Below are 27,510 nucleotides of genomic sequence, written 5' to 3' on the forward strand. Positions count from 1 at the left end.
CCTTGTTTTCCGTTCCTGTCCTGTCGGATCCTTGTATCTATTGTTCACCGTGCTGTGTTTGTGTATCGCCCAGTCGTGTCGTGTTTCCCTCAGATGCTGCGTGGTGAGCAGGTGTCTGAGTCTGCTAGGTTCAAGTGCCTTCCCGAGGCAACCTGCTGTTCAAGATCGAGTCTCCAGTCGGTTCTCATCATTACGAGTGGAAGTTGTGTTTTTTGATTGTATTTTACTTTACTGGATTAAAGACTCTGTTTTCGCTAAGTCGCTTTTGGGTCCTCATTCACCTGCATAACAGTGAAGTTGTGTGTTTGTTTCTAGAGAATTAAGGTAGATAGTGAAGTCTAGTACAAGGAAGCTTCCTTCACAGTGACTAAGTGGGATTCTTCCAGTCATCTGATCAGCTCATCTCCTTACCTAATGAGGCGCGGAAAAATGCTAATCTGGAGCTTAAAATAACCTTTAATTTGCAGACATTGACGAACGTTCGAAACATCACAAACTGGATAATCTCACCCCACAGACATCCTAAATGTGTACACCGCAGAGCCTTCATCTACCTACCTGCGGGGCTTTGATTTAAAGATTACTTTGTGCTGGACGATATCAAAGTCAACAGTTTGAGTCCGTATGGAACAGAAACACACTTCCTGCTTCTAGAAGTTGAATCAGACAGACAACTCTGTTGGAGATATTTCTTTTACACATATGCTATACTGTAGCACGAATGAGAGGCCTTTCTCTAGATACTTTATTCAGTGCATTGTTTTGAGCAGGAAATATTCTGCTTGTATGCGGGCTGCTCTTCTCTGCTTGTGGTGCTATGGTGATGTATGCATTTGGGTGCATGTTGGCTGTAAAGCAGTCTTTCTGTCAGTCTCCAAAGCATTGAACAGACAAGCTGCAGCCCACAGCTACCAGGCAGGCTTTGCCTTCCGACAGAAATGCATTAAATCACAATTTCCCATCAAAACATTGGTCAGAGTAAAGAGAGTGGTACTAAAGCAATCCTTTAAAATTAAGCATAACTATGCTGTCACATTAATTGGGGGTAGACGAGGCCATATTGAGGGCTTTATTATTTGGGCACAACACTGAGGCCGCCAATACTGCTCTAAGCAGCGTGGACAAACAGGCCACTAAGGTGTGGAGGTGCCTGGCAGCCTCAGGGCAGGGGTGAGTGGTCACAGAGGGCATCATCTAGTCTAGACTCACCTGACTGGAAGATCCGAGCTGCATCCTGCATGGCTGCAGAGACCAGGGCAAAGTGCCTGTAAAGCGGGTGACACCCTCCTCCCGAAGGCCACCAGGACCTTCTGCAATGAGCTGTACTTCTGAAATAAAACAAACAAAATTGCATGCATTTTCATCATGGCCAGACACTAAACATTCAAAAAGGGACTTAATCTTAAAAAGTTTGGCTCAGCAGCCTTTTGCTTTCCTCCTTCCCTCCAGCACTAAGCAGGCTTGCCCACTCCTAATTGCAGTCTTTGGTAAACTAACGACTTCCCTTTTAAAGAGGGGGAAATAGGCAAGGAACTCTTAAACACCTTCTGCAGCCGCAGCCTTTAATTGTTGGTGGTCCTTAATCACTTTTTCAGCTCAATGCTTTTTCTGAATCGGTGGACAAAAGAGCTGAGAGAGAACCCTCTGCTTTCCTTTTTTATTCATCCTCTCTGGCTTGTTAAGACTGCGCTCAGAGAGAGAGACTGTCTCCTTGCATGTCATCAGGGCTCATCCCCTCTCCCTTGGGGCTGTTTAGCAGCCTGCCTGTAAATAAGACTCAGCTGCACACCAACCACCAACCATGTATGAATGGTTACGAGGCTTGTTAACAGCTACGCCAAGCCTGTCTGAATGGTTAGGAGGTTGGTTAACCCTTTACGCTCGTAGGAATTGGCCTATATGGACAACTGAAATGTTTGTTACAGAAGAAATATGAAATGCATAACCATGGTAGCAATTGAAAGAGAACAGTTTGGAGATAATGGGGAAATTGTGAGGACACAACAGTTCACCTGCCACAGATTGAATCCAAAAGATAACACTTGATTTTATGTGCACTTTACATTTATTATGATTTGCCGTATTTGTTGATAACATAATCTGAAAATACTCTGGATACATTCAGTAACATGATAAGACTATTCCTGAAGAATGTGGAGTAGGTGCAACATAAGATAACAAAAATGACAACGTTTAAGTGAGAGGTCTAACTGGTGTCTACAAGTGGCCACACACCTCTTCAAAGTGTGCACAGTTCCTAAACAATTCCAATGTACTTTGATGACTCAAAGAAATCTTCAACTATAAAGTACTTTTTTGAGCTCTCCTAGCTGTGCCGTTGAGGAAGTAGAACAAGCACACTTTTAGTTGCTTAGTTTGGAACACAACCCTGCATCCCCACCATCACACCATCATAAATCGCAATCTGGGTCAAGTGGGCATGATTTTAAAGCTTGTTCCATTGCCAGCATGACTAGCTAAGTAATAAAATATGATTTTACAGTGTTAAGCTTTCACAAGGTAATTCAAAGAAACATATAGTAATTTTGTTGAGCATAGAAAAGAGGCATGAAGTTGACGGAAATAGGCTACACCAATGGTCTGCAATCTTTTCCATTTGGAGTGTCAAGTTATGGTACAAATTTAACTGATCTGCGTGCCAGTTGTTATTTTCATATGCACATTTTCGTGGAACAGATTAATTTCATGTATAATAAAGTCATCATATCTACAAAATCAATTTCATGTGGTTAATCAAAATTCTAAATGAAAATGTTACAAATCTAAAAGTAACTGTCACGCCTTGGTCAATATGTTTTGTGTTTTTGTTATATATTTTGGTCAGGCCAGGGTGTGACATGGGTTTATGTGTTGGGTTCGTATTGGGGTTTTATTAGCATTGGGATTGTGTATGATTAGGGGGGTGTCTAGTTAGGCTTGGCTGCCTGAGGCGGTTCTCAATTGGAGTCAGGTGATTCTCGTTGTCTCGGATTGGGAACCGTATTTAGGTAGCCTGAGTTCACTTTGTAATTCGTGGGTGATTGTTCCTGTCTCTGTGTTGTAGTCACCAGATAGGCTGTAATTAGTTTCACGTTCCGTTCTGTTGTTTTTGTATTTAGTATTCAGTTATTTCATGTACCGCGATTTATTTCATTAAAGTCATGAGTAACCTACATGCTGCATTTCGGTACGACTCTCTTCATTCAACAGACTAACGCCGTTACAGTAACTTTATTGCCATTGGCAAAATGTGAAAATAGCCTACAAATAGGCAACAAATAAAAACCTTGCAACCCGCCATTAGAAAATGTATTGATTCAAATAAATATCATATAAATCACATAGGCTACGCATGGCCTGTCTGCAAAGAACTTGAAACATTGTATCAATTATTAACTTAGTCTGGATGAAGCTTGTGCTAGCAAACTTGCAACATTGTCTAAAATATTCTGGGCCCTCAGAGTTTCCTGTACCAGTGAGCTCCTGACAGACAGACACAGCTGTAAGCTATTTGTGCAAGGGATAAGAAGTAATCAGATAGGCCTTTTTTATGACGTTTCCACCGGATCAGAGCATGACCTTTTTTCCCCTGTTCCCTGCTTAGTGGACTATTGTCATTCTCAATGGATGTAAAAACAGATTTAGTTTACTTGCTGTTTGAGGCAAACGCAAAACTACTTTCAGAGGTTACACAGTGATGGAGAGTTAAGACAATCAAAAAAGTACCAGATCCACAGAAGGCCACATTTATAAGCCTACATTCGCGCAAGATTGACAGGAGCGCTCTAAACAAACGATAATGAATAAATTGACAACTCCTAAACGGAATGAAATTAACCAAAACTTCTCACAAGTACAGGCTAGATTGTGCGCTCTGCAAAACGTGTTCACTCGTACAACGAGAACAGTAAGACTGTAATAATAATAATATATTGAATGCATTAACAGAAATCACTGTAACCAAACAGACATTGTAGATGATAAATTATGGTAATTAAAGATAAATGTCCTTACTACTGGTGATACTGTTGTGCCATCTTCACGGTCTCCGTAATGGATTAGTCTACTCAGACAGGCATGAATCAGACGTGTCTCATGTGCCATAACTTTTTTTTAAATTATATATTTGCCACTGCTGGATCAAAAACTCTTGGCCGACCAACAGCCTAACAACCAACCAAACAATCAACCAGTCGACTAAATGGGGTTAGGCCTAAAACAGTTACTAGAGGGTACAAGATACACTGAGTATACAAAACATTAAGAACACCTGCTCTTTTCAGGTGATAGCTTTCACCTGGATTCACCTGGTCAGTCTGATTCCTTATTGATGTAACTTGTTAAATTCACTTCAGATCAGTGTAATAAAAGGGGGGGAAACAGGTTAAATAATTACAAATATTTTTAAGCCTTGAGACAATGGAGACATTGTGATTTTGTGTCATTCAGAGTGTGAATGGGCAAGACAAAAGTTTTAAGTGTCTTTGAACAAGGTATGGTAGTAGGTGCCAGGCGCACTGGTTTGTGTCAAGAACAGCAACGCTGTTGGGTTTTTCATGCTCAACAGTTTCCCATGTGTATCAAGAATGGTCCACTACCCAAAGGACATCCAGCCAACACAATTGTGGGATGCATTGGTGTCAACATGAACCAGTACCCTCTTGAAGACTTGACACCTTGTAGAGACCATTCCTCAACGAATTCAGGCTGTTCTGAGGGCAAAAGGGAGTTCAACTCAATATTAGGGAAGGTGTTCCTAATGTTTGCTATACTCAGTTTATGTTTTGAACTGGCTACCTAATTAGTCTGTTCTCGATCATATTTTATAGGCTAAGCATACCTGCTGCTGCAATGTCTGACTGTCTCTCCTTGAGCAACAGCTGTCTCGCAGACATGCAGGTGATGCGCGCAAAAACAGACGTGCTAAAGTGTCATTCCAATCCTGGCTGAAATGTAGATTTGTATTTGATTGATCAAATATTTAAAAACTGTGCCTAAAGAAATTACATTTACATAAATTATTACATTACTTTCCATTACTTTTCAGACTATATCATTTCCCAAAACTTTTTCAGGCCTGGAAAACACAAATTTTTAAATTCCATTACTTTTCCAGGACTTTCATAACCATAAAAACCTTACAGGAGGGGCTGTGGCAACTTCTTGTCGTGCGATACTCAATTTCAGAACGGCTGTCAGTCAAAACCCATACAGCGCTGTGAAGCACAGAGCCAGAGCTACGAGTGTAAAGGGTTAACAGCTCCACCAACCCTGTCTGTCTGGTTAAGAGGCTGGTTAACAGCTAGCAGATGGAGGGAGGGGGGAAAGAGAGAAGGGTGAGAGTTAGACAGGGGAAGGGAGGACGAGAATAAAAGGGAAAGACAAAAAAGGGAAACAGTCAAAGATTGAGAGATATAGAAAGGGAGGGGATAGTTAAATACATAGAGAAATGGGAAGAGAGAGACAGCGATACTAAGGGAGGGGGTACTTAAATACATAGAGAAACGGGAAGAGAGAGAGAGCGATACTAAGGGAGGGGATAGTTAAATACATAGAGAAACGGGAAGAGAGAGAGCGATACTAAGGGAGGGGATAGTTAAATACATAGAGAAACGGGGAGGGAGAGTGATACTAAGGGAGGGGATACTTAAATACATAGAGAAACGGGAAGAGAGAGCGATACTAAGGGAGGGTATAGTTAAATACATAGAGAAACGGAAAGAGAGAGAGCGATACTAAGGGAGGGGATACTTAAATACAGAGAAACGGGAAGAGAGAGAGAGAGCGATACTAAGGGAGGGGATAGTTAAATACATAGATAAATGGGAAGAGAGAGAGAGCGATACTAAGGGAGGGGATAGTTAAATACATAGAGAAACGGGAAGAGAGAGAGAGCGATACTAAGGGAGGGGATAGTTAAATACATAGAGAAACGGGAAGAGAGAGAGAGCGATACTAAGGGAGGGGATACTTAAATACATAGAGAAACGGGAAGAGAGAGAGAGCGATACTAAGGGAGGGGATACTTAAATACATAGAGAAATGGGAAGAGAGAGAGAGCGATACTAAGGGAGGGGATACTTAAATAGAGAGACGGGAAAAGAGACTTGGTAAAGTAGAGGAATAGAGAGAGAGAATGGAGATGAGAGTGAGTGAGTGACAGAGCGGCTGAGAGACAGAGTGGATGAGAGATGGGGTCCCGTCAGTCTCTCCCAGGCAGACAGCTCTACTGACGATGGCTTTCAGGCAGCTGCAGGATGTCATTAGATTACCACTTCCTCCATTATCACCATTATGGCCAAACTGCTATCTCTCAGGCGTCCGATTACCAGCCCTCACTGTCAGGTTCACAGGGAAAGGTTTAAGATGAGCCGCACACTCTCGTCCTTCTTCGTCCTCTGGTGCCTTCACACAAACGCCATCGATCAGGGAGCAGACAGCCACCTCGCACCCCACTCGTCTGTTTTCCAGTTGGGAAAAAACACCTGGGCTTGTTCACAGCCCCGGGGTACACCCTAATACTCCCACTGTACCTACACTCTGATGCACGCGAGCCACACATGCACACAGGTCTAAGAGGAACCAATCTGTCGTCATAGCTTTAACCTGGCCGCCTCTTCTTCTCCTAAAACAATGCTACCAGTGTACCAGTAGGAGATGACAATCAGTGGATATATACAGTGCCTTCGGAAAGTACTCAGACCCCTTGACTTATTTCACATTTCGTTACGTTATAGCCTTATTCTAAAATGGATTTAAAAAAAATGTAAACTCAGCAATCCACACACAATGCCCCATAATGACAACCTGAAAACAGGTTTTTAGACATTTTAGCAAATGTATCAACAAAAAAAACATTGATATACCTTATTTACATAATTCTTCAGGCTAGGGTCTATTTTTCTCCACTTCCTGTCTGACTGACGTGCCCAAAATAAACTGACTGTTACTCAGGCCCAGAAGCCAGGATATGCATATAATTGGTACCATTGGATAGAAAACACGTTGAAGTTTGTAGAAATGTTAAAACAATGTATGAGACTATAACAAATTGATATGGTAGGAGGAAATCCAAAGAAAACCAACCGTGCCCATGCTCTTACAATGGAAAGCTATGGGGCATTTGCAATTCCAGTTCCCAGATTGCAATTCCTACGGCTTCCACCTGATGTCAACAGTCTTTGTTCAAGGTTTCAGGCTTGTTTCTTCCCAAACGAGGAAGAAGTTTTAGTACTGGGAGTCAGAGTTGGAAATCAGTCTGTGCCTGCGCGACGAAGAGGACACACACCTGCTAATTTTACTTTCCTATTGAACATACTTCTTTCCGTATTAAATATTATAGTTTAATTACATTTTAGGGTACCTGAGGATTAGTTAGAAATATATTTTGACTTTTTTAAAGAAAGTTTAACGGTAACTTTTTTGGATTCCTTTCTCTGCACGTTGAACGAGTGGATTACTCAAATCGATGGCGCCAATTAAACAAGTCTTTTTGGGATATAAAGAAGGATTTTATCTAACAAAACGACCATGCATGTTTTGCAAATCAGATGAAGATTTTCAAAAAGTAAGTGAATATTTAATCGCTATTTGTGATTTTATGAAGCCTGTGCTGGTTGAAAAATATTTTGATGTGGGGCGCCATCAAACAATCGCATGGCATGCTTTCGCTGTAAAGCCTATTGTAAATCGGACAATGAAGTTAGATTAACAATAATTTAAGCTTCTTAAGACACTTGTATGTACCTAGATGTTTAATATCCATAATTTTTATGATTATTTATTTGAATTTCACACCCTCCAATTTCACCAGAAGTTGTCTCAGACCCTTTTCTATGAGACTTGAAATTGAGCTCAGGTGCATCCTGTTTCCATTGATCATCCTTGACATGTTTCTACAACTTGATTGGGGTGCACCTATTGTAAATTCAATTGATTGGACATGATTTGGAAAAGGCACACACACCTGTCTATATAAGGTCCAACAGTTAACAGTGCATGTCAGAGCAAAAAAGAAGCCATGAGGTCGAAGGATTTGTCCGTAGAGCACCAAGGCAGGATTGTGTCGAGGCACAGATCTGGGGAAGGGTATCAACACATTTCTTCAGCATTTAAGGTCCCCAAGAACACAATGGCCTACATCATTCTTAAATGGAAGAAGTTTGGAACCACCAAGACTGGCGGCCGGCCAGCTCTAGGAGGTGAGCAAGAACCCGATGGTCACTCTGACAAAATAGACAACCCGCAGAGAGGGCGACAAATGAATCATACTGTCCTGATATTTTCAGAAGAGTCCCCTTCTTAGCAGCAGAGGAGAATAGCTGGGTTAGCGGCGACAGACTCCTGGTCTCTCTGGGTAGGCGTGGGTCGTAGAGGACAGAGGTACCTGATCACACGTAGCATCAGATGAACAGGCAGATTCCGACAGGACAAGGGTGAAGCAAACAAGACGAAAGTTTGGTTCTGGCATGAGAAACTCAAACGAGAATCTGACAAAGACAGAAGCAGGAACAGAGAGAGAAATAGAGACCTAATCAGAGGGAAAAAGGGAACAGGTGGGAAAAGGGTGAACGAGGTAGTTAGAGAATATGAGGAACAGCTGGGGGAAGGTAACCTAATACGACCAGCAGAGGGAGACGGAGTGAAGAGAAAGAACAGGAACAAGACATAATATGACAATACATGACACAGAGCTCATCTGTGGAGATGGGAGAACCTTCCAGAAGGACAACCATCTCTGCAGCACTCCACCAATTAGGTCTTTATGGTAGAGTGGCCAGATGGAAGACACTCCTTAGTAAAAGGCACATGACAGCCTACTTGGAGTTTGCCAAAAGGCACCTAAAGTCTCTCAGACCATGAGAAACAAGATTCTCTGGTCTGATGAAATCAAGATTGAACTCTTTGGCCTGAATGCCAAGCATCACATCGGGAGGCAACCTGGCACCATCCCTAAGCTGAAGCATGGTGGTGGCAGAATCATGCTGTGGGGATGTTTTTCAGTGGCAGGGACTGGGAGACTAGTCAGGATCGAGGCAAAGATGAACGGAGCAAAGTACAGAGAGATCCTTGATGAAAACCTGCTCCAGAGCGCTCAGGACCTCAGACTGGAGCAAAGATTCACATTCAAACAGGACAACGACCCTAAATACATAGCCAAGACAATGCAGGTGTGGCTTTGGGACAAGTCTCTGAGTTCATTCTTCCAAGGTAAAGTACAGAACAGAGGCGTTTATCCCACTTATACCACAGTTGCCAAAGAAAACCATATGAAATCACAAATTTACAGGTAGAAATACTTTTTTGTTTGTTGATATTTTCATTTTTATAAGCAAATGCATACTTTCTTATCTTTCGGTTGCTAGAGACACAACCCAGTCGTTCGTTCAATTATGTCTCTGCAAAAACAAATCAATGCTAGTTAACTAAGTTTTTCCTTGTTGGACCTGCGTTTACAATGTATCCAATTTCAGTTTGTGCAGTTGTTGGTTTAGCTTTCTGTAACTTTGTAGCAGGTACGGGGTCTGCATGTGTAGGCGCATATTATTGCAAGGTGTACCGATATCTTTTCCAACTGTCACATTATCTGGTTTTAATGTCCATTATAGAATGCCCTTATAGCCAATCAGAAACAAGTATTAAACAATGCTGTGGTATAATCAATGATAATTACAGACTGCCCCCCTAATACTTACCTCAAGCCAGCAGAGTGCCACTGAGTTTTCCAATGGTCCACGGTGATTCAACACCTTGAGAGATCAGAGGTCAATATCGACACAGACTTCAGAGAATCAATGTGTCAAACACACAACATGGGTCTACAACATGCGAGGACGCTATGATACCAAGAACACACTCTCACACACTCTTAAACAATCAGTCTCCAGTGTCCATTATAGATACTTTATGTTAGATGAACACGATCTCTGGAAAAGTATACTTTGTTCCAGAATCTCTATGGAGTAGCCATAACACCCCAGATGTTAATAGAACATTCATAGATGACTTCACAGGTAGCTGTCTAAAGTATGTGTTCATAGCAGTACTAAGAATTACAGCTCTAGGTCTAACCGAATTATGTACAGTACCAGTCAAAAGTTTGGACACACCTACTCATTCAAGGGTTTTTCCTTCTTAAATTTTTTTACTATTTTCTACATCGTATAATAATAGTGAAGACATCAAAACTATGAAATAACAAATATGGAATCATGTTGTAACCAAAAAAGCACTAAACAAATCTAAATATATTTTAGATTCTTCAAAGTAGCCGCCATCATATATTTTGATACGTTGAATGTTAATATTGTGAACCTATGTTATACATTTTTTTACCTCCTGTTTCTTCCTGCCGCTTTATATAGGACCTTCTACCCCCACCTGTGATATGGATGCCTGATGAAGACCTAAGGGACGAAACATTATGTCATGACGTGGCCCTCTTTGGGTATAGCGAGTGCCTTCCCCCGCTCTCCCTCTTACACCCAGGTTCTGTTATCTCAGGTCGTAAATTCCTGGAGGAGACTCCTTCCCTCATGCAGTATAGAGAGAGGGTTCACAGTAGAACTAAGGAACTTTTTCTACCTCACAGAACTTGAGAACTGAACAATATCCATGTGTTGGAGAATGTGTAAACGGTCGGTGGAGAATCCAGCTATTACCGGTCCATTTTGTCTAATGTTTGTGACCTCATGATAGACAATACAGCCACATTACCATAACTCTGTTTATACAAGAGTCTCCGTTATGAGATTTGCATCTAATAATTGTATAAAATGAATATGTAAAGATTAAACTATTTGTGAAATTATGTAATGTGATTTTAAACTGTTTAATGAAAAGAGAATCCAATTCCCTTTCAAATTTAACTAAGTCATTGGCACTCTCCATGGGGCAGCCCTTTTTTGCTGTTCTGAAAATAAACCCCACCTGGAGAAGCCCACTGCAGTCCAAGCATACCTCGATTACTGAGAGGGCCAAGGTTTGAGTAGAGACCATGCATTCCTCGGGTTGTTGAATTCCTAACCAAACCACGTGGAACATTGGCTACATTGGTGGAAATGGTTCAACTCTGAGACTATCGATACAGACAGAATAAGAGCAAATCTTCGGTACTAATTACTAGTCTGCAGCTAGAATTTATGTGGACTGAATGCCAAGACCGACAACCGCCGAAACAACTATTCTATAAGAACATCTCTGAATAGGACTCTGAAGTATCCATTCTAACAACGAAAGACTTCATGGGAGAGAGAGAGAAGTTCAGTCCAACAGAAAGACAGACGATTCCAAAAGAGATCATGACGACACACTGAGCGTAAATATATATATTGATTGCAATTATTCCTGAATGAGTGAGTGTTCATGTGCAAAGGATTAGCATTTAAATTATTATAATTATCAACCGTGTAGTGTCTTTTGTCTTTCGCGCCCTTCTCAGTCCCTTTGTCTACCAAGTGTCATATCGGTTTAGCCCACTAGGGCACATCCCCTATTATTTCCTTGTAACCATATCTACTTTGTTTGTTTGTTTATGCATTTCTGTGATTATTTAGTTATTAAATAAATTATTAAGACAATTGATGCATGGATGATTCATAGTGAAGGCTGGGTTTGTGCAGATAACCAACCAGACGTTTGGAATGAGACTAACGTGAGGTAAATAATAATTCATTACTTTGAAGACTAATTGATCAGATATTAAAATATCTGAAAAGTTATATTAGGAAAATTATAACTTTGTAATCTGAAGATTTTCCATGGTGCCCTGACTTCCTAGTTAATTACATTTACATGATTAGTTTAATCACTTAATAATAATTACAGAGAATTGATTTTATAAAATAACAGTCTTCACTTTAATGATGCCAAATACACAACAGTTATTATAAATAAATATCACCTTGGAGCTTGAGCAGCAGTGTGCAGAATTTCCTTTCTGTTTTCCTAACTAGACAATCTCTCATAGTAGACCTTTACATCTACCTCCATCTGTGCCGCAAAGGACTGTAGTAGGGGTTAATGACATTAAGACAACATTGAGCTCTCAAGATCCCTACAGAATAATGGTGTAAGCCCATGTTAAAACTTTGACATGGTGGAGGATGTAGAGATTTGCCACTCAAGTCCAACTGCAATGTGACGATCTCTTGTCGGTCGTTGACTCACATTGTGCTCTACCTCTGTAGTGCGCACTTCGTAGCAGTATGCTAGGATGATGTCCAACAGGCTGAGCCACACCTGGACACAGGCCTTCTTGTCCAGGAAGTAGAAATAGTTGGTGAACTTCCTCAGTTGCTCTTTCTCATCATCAGTGGAGGACACTGCTGCAAAACAGCAGTCCTCACGTACACTCACTGGGTTTTACACAGGCCTAATCATCATGACCTGTTTTACAAATGCATTCATTTGGAAGCCCATGTCCTGTAGTGTGGGAGGAGAACACTACTATGTTGTCAATTCATTTGGAAAGAATCAAGTCCCTAATGAGTTTCTTCCTCAGTAACTGATCAAGATACCCTTCGACCCAAATTATATTGGTAAAGTTTTATCTGCAACTTTCAGTGCTGAAAACCAAGCTGAAAATCTGCAAGAACAGATTCAAGTCAGCACTTTCTCTGCAGCTTATGGAACAGCTGAAAGCAATCCTTCCATTTGCCTGTTGAGTAGGGTGCATGTGGGGAGGGGGGACAGCCCCTATGCTGAGCCCCTGATGTGAGAGGGGCGCTGGGTGTGTGGGCTAGCGCACAGGCACGCAGAGACCCACACACCGCAGCAGCAGTTTCAAATTATACTCTTGGCTGCACTGGGCTCTTGGCTCCGCTGGGAACTGGATTCCTGCTGCATTACGTCAGGGCTTAGATCCCTGCAGACGGTACCGGAGTCCCTCGCCAGTGCAGCTGCAGCATCCCAGCCTGGCCAAGCAGAGCACACACACCTCCCCCCACCACACCTCCCCTACTTCCCGGGAGATCAGCCAGGACCCTGGGGAGAAACTCAGTGCCCCACTGGCCCACATCCAGCTGTCTGCCTCAGTGTAGAAAACAAACACTGACCTGGTCCATTTAAATGATCAGGGAAAAGGATAGGGTTGCTGGCAAACAGGTTCCTTTGTCTATTTATTAGAACAGCATTAATACAGTCCAGCATTCTGTAGCTCAGTTGGTAGAGCATGGCGCTTGTAACGCCAGGGTAGTGGGTTCGATCCCCGGGACCACCCATACGTAGAATGTATGCACACATGACTGTAAGTCGCTTTGGATAAAAGCGTCTGCTAAATGGCATATAATATATTATTATATTATTATCAAGATGCAATAAAATGTGTATACATGCACATCGTCATTCAGTGATATCTAGCCTAAGACTTAAGAGGGCATCAGTGGCTATAACTCCTGTTTTTTCCCCACATGTAACTGAACTAAAGAGTTACGTATTTAAAACAGGATTAATGTGGGATTACTGCCTACCATTAAAATGTCAAATCACAAGCTAACTAGGCCTACATAATGCAGCCGCAGCGCTCCATCCATCCAAGAGACATCATATGTCCCATTAGATCTTCCATCCAATTGTATCCAATCTCCACGGCACTCACTAATCTCAACTTTGATCCTAGCCAATCAAGTGTGAGGGGGGAGGGAGGGTGGGGTAAGATGAAAGGAGATGAATTTGTGACATAGTTCCTCCAGTCTTCTGAGCAGTTTGCCCCATAGCATGGTCCTAGCCCAAAGTCCTGATGGTGTCAGCGACATGGAGTAAATATGCCTCTGCTAATTTTGCAGGAGGCTGGAAATGACCTCATATACAACTCTACTAGAGGTTGACCGATTATGATTTTTCAACGCCAATACCGATTATTGGAGAACCCCAAAAAAAGCTGATACCGATTTAATCAGACAATTTTTAAAAATGTATTTGTAATAATGACAATTACAACAATACTGAACGAGCACTTTTTTAAATCTTAATATAATACATCAATAAAATCAATTTAGCCTCAAATAAATAATGAAACATGTTCAATTTGGTTTAAATAATGCAAAAACAAAGTGTTGGAAAAATAAGTAAAAGTGCAATATATGCCATGTAAAAAAGCTAACGTTTAAGTTCCTTGCTCAGAACATGAGAACATTTGAAAGCTGGTGGTTCCTTTTAACATGAGTCTTCAATATTCCCACGTAAGAAGTTTTAGGTTGTAGTTACTATAGGACTATTTCTCTCTATACCATTTGTATTTCATATACCTTTGACTATTGGATGTTCTTATAGGCACTTTAGTATTGCCAGTGTAACAGTATAGCTTCCGTCCCTCTCCTCGCCCCTACCTGGGCTCGAACCAGGAACACATCGACAACAGCCACCCTCGAAGCATCGTTACCCATCGGTCCACAAAAGCAGCGGCCCTTGCAGAGGAAGGGGAACAACTACTCCAAGTCTCACAACGAGTGACGTCACCGATTGAAACACTATTAGCGCGCACCCCGCTAACTAGCTAGCCATTTCACATCGGTTACACCAGCCTAATCTCGGGAGTTGATAGGCTTGAAGTCATAAACAGCTCAATGCTTGAAGCATTGCGAAGAGCTGCTGGCCAATGCACAAAAGTGCTGTTTGAATAAATGCTTACGAGCCTGCAACCTACCATCGCTCAGTCAGACTGCTCTATCAAATATCAAATCATAGACTTAATTATAACATAATAACTCACAGAAATACGAGCCTTTGGTAGTTAACTAGTGATTATGTTAAGATTGATTGATTGTTAAGATTGATTGTTTTTTATAAGATACGTTTAATGCTACCTAGCAATTTAACTTGGCTTCTTGCTGCGCTCGCATAACAGGTAGTCAGCCTGCCATGCAGGCTCCTCGTGAAGTGCAATGTAAGGTGGTTAGAGTGTTGGACTAGTAATCGGAAGGTTGCAAAAACAAATCCCCGAGCTAACAAGGTAAAAATCTGTTGTTCTGCCCCTGAACAAGGCAGTTAACCCAACGTTCCTAGGCCTTCATTGAAAATAAGAATGTGTTCTTAACTGACTTGCCTAGTTAAATAAAGGTATAAAAAATGAAAACTTGATATCGGCCCTAATTAATTGGCCATTCCGATTAATCATTTGGTCATTTGGACACAGTGGACAGCTGTGGCCTGTCAGTGCTCTGGCCTCGACACAGGGGAGAGAGAGGGGGCACACAGGCCCAGGGTGGGGGTTTCAACTTCATTAGCACTAGTGTCTACACCCATCTGTCAGCTGACATATACAGGTAACAGTCTCATTACTCAAATGAGGCCTTCAAAGTATAATGAAAACAGGTGCTTCCACACAGGTGTGGTTCCTGAGTTAATTAAGCAATTAACATCCCATCATGCTTAGTGTCATGTGCAAAAAATTATTTTGGTGTCACATTCCAATAGAGTTCCAGACTTGTAGAATCTATGCCAAGGTGCATCGAAGCTGTTCTGGCTCGTTGTGGCCCAACGCCCTATTAAGATACTATGTTGGTGCTTCCTGTATTTTGGCAGTTACCTGTATATCTTTGTCTTAGGGGAGGTGAGGGAGGGAGAAAAAGCTGAAGAAGGTCAACATGTGAAAGCATAAGAATATAGCCTTCCCACATGACATGTAATCACATTTACATTTAAGTCATTTAGCAGACGCTCTTATCCAGAGCGACTTACAAATTGGTGCATTCACCTTATGACATCGAGTGGAACAGTCACTTTACAATAGTGCATCTAAATCTTAAAGGGGGGGGGGGATTACTTATCCTATCCTAGGTATTCCTTAAAGAGGTGGGGTTTCAGGTGTCTCCGGAAGGTGGTGATTGACTCCGCTGTCCTGGCGTCGTGAGGGAGTTTGTTCCACCATTGGGGGGCTAGAGCAGCGAACAGTTTTGACTGGGCTGAGCGGGAGCTGTACTTCCTCAGTGGTAGGGAGGCGAGCAGGCCAGAGGTGGATGAACGCAGTGCCCTTGTTTGGGTGTAGGGCCTGATCAGAGCCTGGAGGTACTGAGGTGCTGTTCCCCTCACAGCTCCGTAGGCAAGCACCATGGTCTTGTAGCGGATGCGAGCTTCAACTGGAAGCTAGTGGAGAGAACGGAGGAGCGGGGTGACATGAGAGAACTTGGGAAGGTTGAACACCAGACGGGCTGCGGCGTTCTGGATGAGTTGAAGGGGTTTAATGGCACAGGCAGGGAGCCCAGCCAACAGCGAGTTGCAGTAATCCAGACGGGAGATGACAAGTGCCTGGATTAGGACCTGCACTGCTTCCTGTGTGAGGCAGGGTCGTACTCTGCGGATGTTGTAGAGCATGAACCTACAGGAACGGGCCACCGCCTTGATGTTGGTTGAGAATGACAGGGTGTTGTCCAGGATCACGCCAAGGTTCTTTGCGCTCTGGGAGGAGGACACAATGGAGTTGTCAACCGTGATGGCGAGATCATGGAACGGGCAGTCCTTCCCCGGGAGGAAGAGCAGCTCCGTCTTGCCGAGGTTCAGCTTGAGGTGGTGATCCGTCATCCACACTGATATGTCTGCCAGACATGCAGAGATGCGATTCGGTCATCAGAAGGGGGAAAGGAGAAGATTAATTGTGTGTCGTCTGCATAGCAATGATAGGAGAGACCATGTGAGGTTATGACAGAGCCAAGTGACTTGGTGTATAGCAAGAATAGGAGAGGGCCTAGAACAGAGCCCTGGGGGACACCAGTGGTGAGAGCGCGTGGTGAGGAGACAGATTCTCGCCACGCCACCTGGTAGGAGCGACCTGTCAGGTAGGACGCAATCCAAGCGTGGGCCGCGCCGGAGATGCCCAACTCGGAGAGGGTGGAGAGGAGGATCTGATGGTTCACAGTATCGAAGGCAGCCGATAGATCTAGAAGGATGAGAGCAGAGGAGAGTTAGCTTTAGCAGTGCGGAGCGCCTCCGTGATACAGAGGAGAGCAGTCTCAGTTGAATGACTAGTCTTGAAACCTGACTGATTTGGATCAAGAAGGTCATTCAGAGAGAGATAGCGGGAGAGCTGGCCAAGGACGGCACGTTCAAGAGTTTTGGAGAGAAAAGAAAGAAGGGATACTGGTCTGTAATTGTTGACATCGGAGGGATCGAGTGTAGGTTTTTTCAGAAGGGGTGCAACTCTCACTCTCTTGAAGACGGAAGGGACGTAGCCAGCGGTCAGGGATGAGTTGATGAGCGAGGTGAGGTAAGGGAGAAGGTCTCCGGAAATGGTCTGGAGAAGAGAGGAGGGGATAGGGTCAAGCGGGCAGGTTGTTGGGTGGCCGGCCGTCACAAGACGCGAGATTTAATCTGGAGAGAGAGGGGAGAAAGAGGTCAGAGCACAGGGTAGGGCAGTGTGAGCAGAACCAGCGGTGTCGTTTGACTTAGCAAACGAGGATCGGATGTCGTCGACCTTCTTTTCAAAATGGTTGACGAAGTCATCTGCAGAGAGGGAGGGGGGGGATTCAGGAGGGAGGAGAAGGTGGCAAAGAGCTTCCTAGGGTTAGAGGCAGATGCTTGGAATTTAGAGTGGTAGAAAGTGGCTTTAGCAGCAGAGACAGAGGAGGAACATGTAGAGAGGAGGGAGTGAAAGGATGCCAGGTCCGCAGGGAGGCGAGTTTTCCTCCATTTCCGCTCGGCTGCCCGGAGCCCTGTTCTGTGAGCTCGCAGTGAGTCATCGAGCCACGGAGCGGGAGGGGAGGACCGAGCCGGCCTGGAGGATAGGGGACATAGAGAGTCAAAGGATGCAGAGAGGGAGGAGAGGAGGGTTGAGGAGGCAGAATCAGGATAGGTTGGAGAAACATTTAAAATCATAAGCATGCTATCAAGATTTTACTGCAAACAGCAACATTTGCTGACCAACACTCTACTCGACAGGCAGGGGAAGGCTGAGTGCTCTATCTCAGAATGCAGAATGAGAAGAGGGAGTCCACAGAGCTGCAGGGAAATGTAATGTTCTTTAGAGGGCTGGATTCCTCCTGCTTGCCTGCCGCTAATGGGCTGTGTATCAGTGCTGCGTAGCATTGACTGATGGCTGTTGGTCATTATGTGATCTCTCCAGAGCTAGGCAGACACGGATCCTGGCATTCTCAACCCAACGCACCCTACTGTCATAATGCTATCTGTTTTTATCGAAACCCTTTCCCGAGTGTACCGTACGACATCCTGCACTAACATAAGCTGGGGCTACTGGCCATGTGTTTGTTGAGGCGGTGGGAGCAGAGGAATTAGTAGGCTGTTAGTAGAGCTGGATGGCACAACTGAATTGTCTCACAGTGGAGCAGTGAGGCTCCACACACCCTTATCGCTCTCATCTGAGAAAGAAGAGAAAACAAACAAACCTGGGGGCCTAGCCAGCCAGCCAGCCCTGGATCACACCTTTTAAATGACTCATCGATTTCATATGTCATGGACTGACAGAGAAAGAATAAAGAGAAAGAGGATTTGTGGGGGAGTGAGGAAATGGCAATTATATTATATATATATATATACTATATACTATTTGCCAGATTCCCACTCGACCTATGTCACAACTCTCGTTCCCTGGCAATAGATACGAGTCTGGATAGGGGGGTGGCTGGGAAGAAAAGGGCAATTGTGTTGAAATATACATTTTAAGGAAAGGTCTAACAGTTGAGTACTGAAACGAGGATCTATTCTAGACAGAATACATTCTATAAACAAAGGCAACCAAATGAACCAATACAACAGGGAAACATCTCCAAATTACATTTAAAGAACCAACTCTGTAGTCTTAATGTCAACCTCATCATCAATCCAGTGAAATGTTATCATCTACTGCGAAACCACAACCTCACAACTGACAGTACCCGGAAAAACAATTAGGAAAACTGAATATACAACGTTTAGTACTAATTACGTATACATTAACATACTTTATCAAGTCAAGTTCCTTCTTTGTTGTCTGTATTTTTACACCACCTGCTGGTGGGAATCTTACTTTGTCTGAGCTGAGCTGCAACTATAGGTTACTACATTAATTACAGCATACCACAGATATAAGATCAAATTCATGTAAAGTGTTAGCATCTGATTTGGGGATGGACTATCCCTTTACATGTAGTGCTTTTTGAGGAGAGAGAAAGGATGAGCTCACCTGCCTTTCTCTGCAGGATGGAGTCTGGGCTTAGACCAGACCACCATGGGCAGAACTTCAGCTGACCCTGGATCATTTCGTCTTCAAACAGGTCAGCACTACAGAGACAAACAGGTCGGTGTCATGACAGATTATAATGTAATAAAACGTATATAATCCGTGCAGTATTTAAATGTCATAGAATTACTAAATTATGGGGTACTATTCTTTGGATAACTTACAGGTTGGTAATGGTCATGGCAGAATATGGACGTCTCGGCGTCTAGCCTTTCCCGTCTCCTCTCTGATGCTGTGGCCCTATCTGGGTTTTGGACATCCCTCAACTCCTCCTGATTGGACAATCCTCCATCAGATTTTCATATGCTGTACTTGATGTAATGTTTTCCTGCTTATATGATCAGGAAGAACTCCTGGCCTTTCTTATGTGAACTATAACAATCACATTCTAAACCTGCTAGCAGTGATTCCAAAAGAAACCATTCCACTACTAATTTCTAGTCATTGTCTTCAATAATTTAAAAAAGTATTATTTAAAAAAATATATAATAGTTATTGGCCCATCCACCTCTTCAGAGGACAAAAGTAACTTTGTTTCACATTGTTGTTTTTTACAGCTATTTTTACAGCTATTTTGTTACATATACATTATTCATACAAGCCAATGACCTTACCTGCAGTCCAGTGAACACTCCGGACCTCTGATTCCCAAAGCCATACTTCTGCAGTTTATTCAGTTGCTCCTTCAAGGTCTCCATGTCCACCTGCTGCTCAACCTGCCAGTCAAACCCATCTTCAACATCCTCTTCCTCACCTTTCAGACTCCCACTTCACACATCTGTAATGTAAAGCATCAATGTCTTCGGGAGAAACCAAACCATTCAGCCAAATGGTATTACTAAAATCACTAATGACTAAATCCAGTGGGGTTTTCTGTTCTCAGTCCTTACTCAAGCAGTTTCATTGGGCTTCATTCAAACAACAATAAGGCTTCCAACCACATACTGCTAAATTAATCTAATCTAACAGTATCATCAACCAGGGCACAGTTTTTAGAAAGTTATCTATCTGGATTTTGCCTATTGCATAAGATTAAATACATAGAATTAGAATGAATAAAACAGGGGTCCCCATTCAAGTCAATGATTAGTCCATTCTATTCAATCTATTTCTATGCATTTAATCCTATCCGATAGAAGAAATTCAGATAGATACCTTATGAAAAACTGGAGGCAGGATACTCTTCAAGATACCCAGGTCTTCCAACAGAAGCTTGGGTGAGCGGGAGCCGTTGGGACCCAGGAGACTGGTCAGCATCTGGAGCCCTTCAAAGTGCTCCCCTGCAGTCTCCTTGGGGACGCACAGGGTAAGAAGACCTGAGACATATCACAGAGAGAACATCAGGGAGCAGTTGAAACAAGTGGCACCAATAGATTGTTTAGCTGTTCAAGGTGTATAGATGTAGACAATGTGGAAGCAAATGGGATAGAATTGTCTTCCTCTAAACTGTCCTGAAGCGTCAGATAATTTTTGTTAATCAATTAGATATGGCTCCTTACATGTACAATAAATGTTAATGATAAATGCATGATTGAATCTCTGCAGAACAGACACCTATTGAGTCTAAAGTAGGGGGTTAGTTCTCTAAAAAGAGCAATTAAAAAAAGAGAGACTACACAATCTATAAAATATGTGACCATTCCTTCACGTCTAGCCAAGAAGATCAGTTTTAACATTTTAAAGAACTCATAAAACTTTCAACACAGAGTATTTATCTTAAAAATGCTTTATGCTAGTTGGCTAATTGCCATGGCTGTGTGCCCCTAAAGAAGCATCTTAATGATTTCTAATTGCGAGTGAAAACGGGGATACCCATTACAGAAGGTTTATTAGCAGCAGTTAGTGGCTTATTTAGACAGTTTGTCAAACAGCGCATCGCTGATCGAGGGCCAATGAGGTGTAAGTGTACAAAAGGCTAATGCTCCACCAACCCAACATAATTAAAGAGATCATTGGAAATGAAACTAATTAAAGAGAGACAGAAGTGTTCCATTCCTAACTGATAAAATTGCTTTGCCACTTACACTAGTAACAAATACTTTGAATCAAAGTAGCCTCATGAGCTGGTTATATAAAATAAATACATAAAAAAATAAAAAAAGGCCAAGTCTCACTAAGTAGGCATTCATTATTATATCACTGACAGCTCAAATTGCCCTTCACATCTAATAGTACAGCCAGCGATTAAGCCTGCGTGACTGACTGACTTTAGTAATACTTAAAGAGCACCAGAGATCAATCCCACTGACTGCTATCAGCCCCATGACTCCGGGTCCTGCTAGAGTATCTCTGACTAGCTGTAGTACTAACCGCACACTGTGGAGTCTAGTGAGAAAAGAGAACATCCTCCTAATCACCAGTAAAGCAGATCTGATTACTAGGTCAAATGCACTGACCGAGATATGGTCCCATTGCTTTTGGATGATTGTTAGTTTTTCCCCTAAACAGATCTCCTTATATACATAAGTATTCAGACCCTTTGCTATGAGACTTGAGCTCAGGTGCATCCTGTTTCCATTGATTATCCGTGAGATGTTTCTACAACCTGATTGGAGTCCACCTTGTGGTAAATTAAATTGATTTGACATTATTTGGAAAAGCACACACCTGTCTATATAAGGTCCCACAGTTGACAGTGCATGTCAGAGCAAAAACCAAGCAAAGAAGTTTGATGGAATTGTCTGTAGAGCTCTGACACAGGATTGTGTCACGGCACAGATCTGGGGAAGGGTACTAAAACATTTCTGCAGCATTGAAGGTCCCCAAGAACACAGTGGCCTCCATCATTCTTAAATGGAAGACACTTGGAACCACCAAAACTCTTCCTTGAGCTGGCAGCCCGGCCAAACTGAGCAATCAGATGAGAAGGGCCTTGGTCAGGGAGGTGACCAAGAACCCAATGGTCACTCTGACAGAGCTCGAGAGTTCCACTTTGGTGATAGGAGAAAATTCCAGAGGGACAACCATCTCTGCAGCACTCCACAAATCAAGCCTTTATGGTAGAATGGCCAGACGGGAGCCACTCCTCAGTAAAAGGCACATGACAGCCCACTTGGAGTTTGCCAAAAGGTACCTAAAGGACTCTCAGAAACCAATATTGAACTCTTTGAACTGAATGTCAAGCATCACATCTGGAGGAAACCGGGCACCATCCCTACGGTGAAGCATGGTGGTGGCAGCATCATGCTGTGGGGATGTTTTTCATTGGCAGGGACTAGGAGACTAGTCAGGATCGAGGCAAAGATGAATGGCGCAAAGTACAGAGAGATCCTTGATGAAAACCTGCTCCAGAGCACTCAGGACCTTAGACTGGGGCGAAGGTTCACCTTCCAACAGGACAACGAACCTAAGCACACAGCCAAGGCAGCGCAGGAGTGTCTAAGGAACAAGTCTCTGAATGTCCTTGAATGGTCCAGCCAGAGCCCGGACTTGAACCCAATCGAAGTCTCTGGAGAGACCTGAAAATAGCTGTGCAGCGACTCCCCCCGTCCATTCTGATAAAGCTTGAGAGGATCTGCAGAGAAGAATTGGACGAACTCCCCGAATACAGGTGTGCCAAGCTTGTAGCGTCATACCCAAGTAGATTTGAGGCAGTAATCGCTGCCAAAGGTGCTTCAACAAAGTACTGAGTAAAGGGTCTACGTAAATGTGTTATGTCCATTTTTTTATTTTGTACATTTGCACCAAAACATTTTTTTTGCTTTGATATTAAAGGGTATGTAGATTGAGGGGGAAAAAACAGTTTATTCATTTTAGAAAAAGTCAAGGGGTCTGAATAGTTTCTGAAGGCACTGTGTATGTACATAAAGTACCCGTCAAGTTTGGACACACCTACTCATTCAAATCAAATCAAAATCAAATCAAATGTATTTATATAGCCCTTCGTACATCAGCTGATATTCCAAAGTGCTGTACAGAAACTCAGCCATTCAAGTTTGATTTTTTATTTGAACTATTTTCTACATTGTAGAATAATACTGAAGACATCAAAACTATGTAATAACACATGTGAAATCATGTAGTAACCAAAAGTGTTAAACAAATCAAAATATATTTTATATTCTTCAAAGTAGCCACCCTTTGCCTTGGTGACAGCTTTGCACAATTCACATTCTCTCAACCAGCTTCATGAGGTAGTGACCTGGAATGCTTTTCCAACAGTCTGGAAGGAGTTCGCACATATGCTGAGCACTTGTTGGCTGCTTTTCCTTCACTCTGCGGTCCAACTCATCCGAAACCATCTCAGTTGGTTGGGGGATTATGGAGGCTAAGTCATCTGATGCAACACTCCATCACTCTCCTTCTTGGTAAAATAGCCCTTACATAGCCTGGAGGTGTGTTGGGTCATTGTCCTGTTGAAAAACAAATGACAGTCCCACTAAGCGCAAAACAGATGGGATGGCGTATCATTGCAGAATGCTGTTTATTTTGAATTCAAGTGTGCCTTGAATTCTAAATAAATCAAAGGCATTGTCTCCAGCAAAGCATCCCCACACCATCACATCTCCTTCTTCATGCTTCACAGTGGGAACCACACATGCAGAGATCATCCGTTCACCTACTCTGCGTGTCACAAAGACAATGGCTGTTGGAACCAAAAATCAAAAATCTCAAATTTGGACTCATCCGACCAAAGGACAGATTTCCACAGGTCTAATGTCCATTGCTCATGTTTCTTTGCCCAAGCAAGTCTCTTCTTCTTATTGGTGTCCTTTAGTAGTGGTTTCTTTACAGCAATTCAACCATGAAGGCCTGATTTACGTAGTCTCCTCTGAACAGTTGATGTTGAGATGTGTCTGTTACTTGGGGCGGCAGGTAGCCTAGTTAGAGCGTTGGACTTGTAACCGAAAGGTTGCAAGATCGAATCCCCGAGCGGACAAGGTAAAAATATGTCATTCCGCCCCTGAACAAGGCAGTTAACCCACTGTCCCTAGGGTGTCATTGAAAATAAGAATCTGCTCTTAACTGACTTGCCTAGTTAAATAAAGGTATTAAATTTGATAAATGTGAAGCATTTATTTGGGAACACTGGTAACTCTAATGAACTTATCCTCTGCAGCAGAGGTAACTCTGGATTTTCCTTCCCTTTCCTGTGGGGGTTCTCATGAGAGCCAGTTTCATCATAGCGCTCAATGGTTTTTGCGACTGCATTTGAAGAAACTTTCAAAGTTCTTTAAATTTTCCGGATTCACTGACTTTCGTGTCTTAAAGTAATGATGGACTGTCGTTTGTCTTTGCTTATTTGAGCTGTCTTTGCCATAATATGGACTTGGTCTTTTACCAAATAGTCTTTAACCAAATAGGGCTATCTTCTGTGTACCAACCCCACCTTGTCACAACACAAATAATTGGCTCAAACTATGCCAGAAATTAACAAGGCACACCTGTTAATTGAAATGCAGTCCATGAAGCTGGTTGAGAGAATGCCAAGAGTGTGCAAAGCTGTCATCAAGGCAAAGGTTGGCTACTTTGAAGAATCTCAAATGTAAAATATATTTGGATTTGTTTAACACTTTGTTGGTTACATCAAGATTACATAAGTGCTATTTCATAGTTTTGATGTTTTCACTATTATTCTACAATGTATTAAATAGTAAAAAATTAAGAATTGTTCCATCTTTCAAGAATCCCTGAGCTCTAAAACAGCAACATTTTCTCTCAGCCGCATGGTAAAATTTGTAGAAATGCATGAGATTAGCTATTAAACTGCTAATCTGACGGATTAAACCAAAACTCAGGACACATCTTTTAGGAATCAAAGTTGAGAGAAATATTATTTAAATTCATAGAGGGCTATTGCAAGAAACTACAATGTACTTTTTCAGTTAATATGATTTTTTTGGCGAGTTTGAAATTGGGATCCTTTGCTCCGGACAAGGGCATTTCCAGGTATAGAGCCGACATGGAAATGAACAACAGAAAATATTAAGAAAATTCCAAAAACAAACGTTCCCTCATAAAATTCCCCTAAATGTACATTTTAAGCTCAAATAATGCAAAAAATAAATAATAAATACTACTTTAAAAATCAAATTTCTCTAGCGGACAAGGACTGTCCCGACTTTCAAGAATCCCCTAAGATAACGTTTAGCAGTTTTAAAGCTAAGTTCCCGTAATTCAAAAAAAAAAAATTCATGGCTTGTGATTTTTATTTTTTATTTTATGGCTTTTGCGAAAATTTCCAGAATTCCATGAACAAAAACAAATATATTTTAGAAACAACCCCCCCCACTATTGTTTCCAGGTAAGGTCAGTCTTGATAAGAGATTAAAATGTTAGAAATCTGATATTAGAACTAAACATGAACGTAGCCTATCAGCATTTTGACACACTCACAGCATATCATGGTGCATTTACTTACTATATACAGTGGACCTAATACTTTTTTTAAAAATCCTTGAAGTAAGTGACTTCAATACTGGCAGCACATAACTTTAACTGATGGTCAGTCACTCACCTGAGAAGGTAAGGCTCGGTGTAGAATTTGAAATCATCTCCATAGATGTAGAGATCGAACTCTGATGTTCTACTGTAGGGCACATGGAGGTTTAGGATAAGGAAAGCTGGGTCCTGGTTTAACTCAAACGCTGGAGTCATCATAATGAGCAGAACACCTGCAGGTATATGGATCTACAGAAGTCTGAGAGCTGTAGAAACAGCAGGGGAATTAAATTAGCACACAAGATATTATACACATTTCACAATGTTTAGCACTGCTTGACATCATACTACTCTTGTCCTGTGGCCACTTATTTCTTATTATATCCTGGAATTGGGGACTCACAGAGCTTCAATACTTTTGTACCAGCAACACACGCCAGGGTCTGGTTATCCTTATCATTTATTTTAAAATGTTCACGGCTTTAGCCACAGTTTGCGCACCTCTCTGTATCTGGTTCTCCCTCTTTGTGGGTGTTGTCATTGTTTATTGGAAATGTTCATGTTTGTGTTATAGCCTATTGTGTAGTGTGTTAAGTATTAATTATTATGTGAAATGTGAATTTTTGCTATTGCTAATGAATAATTGACCTGTTTAAAAGGTGTGAATAGTTTATGCCAGGTTAAGGCAGGTCTGTTTGGATGCTGGTGCTACTCAGTCTAGGTCTTGGAATCTGACAGCTGCTTGTCAAAGTAACATACAAGTTACTAGCTCTTTTTTATTCTATTGACACTGGCTGTTTTTACACAGGCAGCCCAATTCACCTGTTTTTTGTTATGCCTTTTTTTACTCTAGTTATTTTGGCTAAGTAGCTAAGTTTATTATTTTATAATCAACTTTGTCAAGTATCACCATCTGTATATTTTGTAAATAATCTTTGGCTCCAGTCATCACCTGCACTATCATACCTATTTTTGCACCTGACATATTAATTCACCTGAGCCTCCTAAATAGGCTGCCGGGTCCTCTTTAACAGTCACTACTGGGCTGGAACAAAACCTGTGCTCCAGGCCTATGAATCCACAAGACCACGTTTGAAAAATGGCAAACAACTCCACCGTGTGGTCGGTTTTGTAGCAGAGTGTGATGTGATGTTTACGTTCCACGTGCCAATGAGCCCCTCAGTTGCCTACAATTACCGTAGGTTAAATTACCTAACGTTACAAAGAACTGTTACAGTAGCACCCTGCTAAATATTTCAAATACATTTCAAATGAATGGCCAAAGACTGATTTAAATTATGTAGAGGTAAGATTACAAGTATATTTGCGACTGAGTAAGCTAGATGCCTAGCATAACGTTATGTTTATTAAAACTGATGCTAGCTAAATTAGCCAACTGAATTTCTGTCCAGATAAAATAAAAACCTGTTAACGTTACTCAAACAATAGCTATGTAGGGGGTTACATGTATTAACAATTCAGTCACTTGCGGTAATTTCGTGTTATTTTTTAAATGAGCCTCATAAGAAATTCAGCCTATATCAGAATCCGAGAGTGAAATACTACACTCGTCTCAGCATTCCGGTATTGTGCGGAAAAGCTCAGCTCTGCCAGAATCCGCCCGCCCTTATTGTGAACGCGCACGCACTCAAATCTTCGTTGATGCGACTTGCTTGAACGCGCACGCACTCAATTCTTCATTGCTGCGACTTGCTTGCAAATTGAGATTTCTGATCATGTTCCGCTACGTTCCATTTTATTTTTATGTCGGTTTGATAGCGGGGGAGGCACTAGCAACATCTGAAGTTTTCGGTTTGGCTATGTGTTTCAAGTCTATAAATAAATCTCTGCCAAAATCCGTCATCTCTCTCATGTCTTATTCGACTAGTAGTTGTTCTGAAATGTGTATTGCTTGCCTACATTTTACTCCCTCTATGTTTATTATAACACACATACATTCA

General features: G+C 42.1%; 1 pseudogene; it reads right to left on the minus strand.

Moving 5' to 3' along the window:
• LOC124004189 overlaps nucleotides 1-25,768 on the minus strand; it is a 65,896-nt pseudogene extending 40,128 nt beyond the window's left edge.
• Nucleotides 25,769-27,510: the final 1,742 nt, after the last annotated feature.

This window comes from Oncorhynchus gorbuscha, linkage group LG18 (genome assembly GCF_021184085.1).
Source record: "Oncorhynchus gorbuscha isolate QuinsamMale2020 ecotype Even-year linkage group LG18, OgorEven_v1.0, whole genome shotgun sequence".
Classification (NCBI taxonomy): Eukaryota; Metazoa; Chordata; class Actinopteri; order Salmoniformes; family Salmonidae; genus Oncorhynchus; species Oncorhynchus gorbuscha.